This window comes from Saimiri boliviensis, chromosome 12 (assembly GCF_048565385.1).
Source record: "Saimiri boliviensis isolate mSaiBol1 chromosome 12, mSaiBol1.pri, whole genome shotgun sequence".
NCBI classification, from domain to species: domain Eukaryota; kingdom Metazoa; phylum Chordata; class Mammalia; order Primates; family Cebidae; genus Saimiri; species Saimiri boliviensis.
In genome coordinates, this window is record NC_133460.1 from 42,653,330 (window position 1) to 42,655,774 (window position 2,445).

Here is a 2,445-nt window from a genome sequence, read left to right on the forward strand (position 1 = left end):
CCAGAAAGAAATCTCATCTGAGGCAAGGCTTGAAGTTTGTATGAAATTAGCCAGGTAAAGAGTGGGGAATGATGGGTGTGGTGGCTCATGCCTGTAATCCCAGCACTTTGGGAGGCTGAGATGAGAGGATCTCTTGAGGCCAGGAGTTCAAGACCAGCCTGGTCAACATGGTGAGACCTCCCCGCCATCTCTAAATTAAAATTAAAAAAGAGTGGGGCAAAGGTGCTCACTTTGGCAGCATATATACTAAAAACTGGAATGATACAGAGCAGATTAGCATGGCCCCTGTGCAAGGATGACATGCAAATTTTTGTGAAGCAATTAAATTTAAAGACAAAAATAAAGCATGGGGAAAAGAGTGCTTCAGACTGCAGGTAAAGGCTGGTCAAAGGCCAGGGGACAAGAAAGTATGGCATATCAGAAAACCAAAAGTATTTCTAGATGATTCCAGAGAGATCCACAGAGAACCTTGGAAGGCCTTGGAAGTCTTGATAGAATTGGGGCTTTGTCTCAGGGCAATAGGAAGCCAGCAAAACTGTAAGCAGTAGACTGATAGAACCATATCTGTATTGATCACTTTAGCTTTAACGTGGAGAGTGAAGTGAAAAATAGTAAAATTGGAAATAGAATGACAAGTTAGGAGGTTTTTATAATAAAATGGGGAGGATGGGAATAGAGAGAAGTATACAGAATTGAGAAATCTTCAGCACCTAGAATTGGCAGGACTTGCTAATGGGCTAGAAAATAAGGAATAAACTGAGCATGATGCTTAGGTTTCTGAGTTAAGCCAGTGGTTGGGCAGTTAGTGACATGCCCTGAGAAAGGAAACAAAAAAGCAGATGATCAGGGGGAGTGGTGAATGGTAAACTCAGTGTTCAATACAGTACATTGAGTTGTAGATTTGTGAGTCATACAATTAAGGATATTCACAGCCTTATCAGCTAGCTATTTTCATTCCTGTTTTAGAAATAAAAAGCAACAGGCCAGGTGCAGTGGCTCATACCTGTAATTCCAGAACTTTGGGAGGCTGAGGCACATGGATCATCTAAGGTCAGGAGTTTGAGACCAGCCTGACCAACATAGTGAAACTTTGTCTCTATTAAAAATATAAAAATTAGTTGCGCATAAGGCCCGGCACAGTGGCTCATGTTTATAATCCCAGCACTTTGGATTGCCAACGCGGGCAGATCACCTGAGGTCAGGAGTTTGAGACCAGCCTGGCCAACAGGGAGAAACCCTGTCTCTACTAAAACTATAAAAAGTTAGCCAGGCTTCGTGGTGGGCATCTGTAATCCCAGCTACTTGGGAGACTGAGAGGCAAGAGAATCGCTTGAATCTGGGAGACGGAGGTTACAGTGAGCCGAAATTGTGCTATTGCACTCCAGTCTGGGCAACAAGAGTGAAACTCCATCTCAAAAATAAAATAAAATAAAATAAAAAGCAACAATAACTGACATTTCGAGACATTAGTGAAATGGGATCCATGCCCAGGTTCATCAGACTCTGAGGGCTATGCTTTTTCAACTACAGTCCACAAAATTTTGCCCAAAACTCCATCAGTCAGATATATTTCAGAATTCGGAATTTGCTGATTTTGGAAACATAATGTAGTGCCTATATTCTATATTACAGAACAGGGACTGGGAAAGTATCTCACAATCAAACAAATTGATAAATCTCTAATGATTCATGTGAATATTCGTAAGTGGGGTAAAAGAGGATCAAAAACAGTCTTGTGATAGTTCAGGATGACTTTGCCATTTAATGAGTATATAGAAATTTCACCAGCCTGGTCAATATAGTGAGACCCCATTGTTACAAAAAAAATTTTTTTTTTTTTTTTTTGAGACGGAGTTTCACTCTTGTTACCCAGGCTGGAGTGCAATGGCGCGATCTCGGCTCACCGCAACCTCCGCCTCCTGGGTTCAGGCAATTCTCCTGCCTCAGCCTCCTGAGTAGCTGGAATTACAGGCACGTGCCACCATGCCCAGCTAATTTTTTGCACCTTTAGTAGAGACGGGGTTTCACCATGTTGACCAGGATGGTCTCGATCTCTTGACCTCGTGATCCACCCGCCTCGGCCTCCCAAAGTGCTGGGATTACAGGCTTGAGCCACCGCGCCCAGCCTGCTACAAAAAATTTAAAAATTAGCTGGGAGTGGTGGTGCATGCCTGTAGTCCCCGATACTCAGGAGGCTGAGGTGGGGGATCACTTGAGCCTGGGAGGTAAAGGATGCAATAAGTCGTGATTGTGCCACTGCACACCAGCCTGTGAGACAGAGCAAGACCCTATCGCAAAAAAAAAAAAAAAAAAAAAAAAATTTAGGCCAGGTGTGGCGGTAATCCCAACACTTTGGGAGTTCAAGGGAGTGATCAGGAGTCTGAGACCAACCTGGCCAACATGGTAAAACTCCGTCTCTACTACAAATACAAAAGTTAGCCAGAA

At 43.3% G+C, this 2,445-nt stretch overlaps 1 non-coding gene across 1 annotated transcript; it reads left to right on the forward strand.

Moving 5' to 3' along the window:
* Positions 1 to 222: 222 nt before the first annotated feature.
* Positions 223 to 330, forward strand: LOC120367424 (U6 spliceosomal RNA). The gene has a single exon (XR_005581814.1). It is a non-coding gene; the product is annotated as a U6 spliceosomal RNA (small nuclear RNA).
* The last annotated feature ends 2,115 nt before the right edge of the window (positions 331 to 2,445 follow it).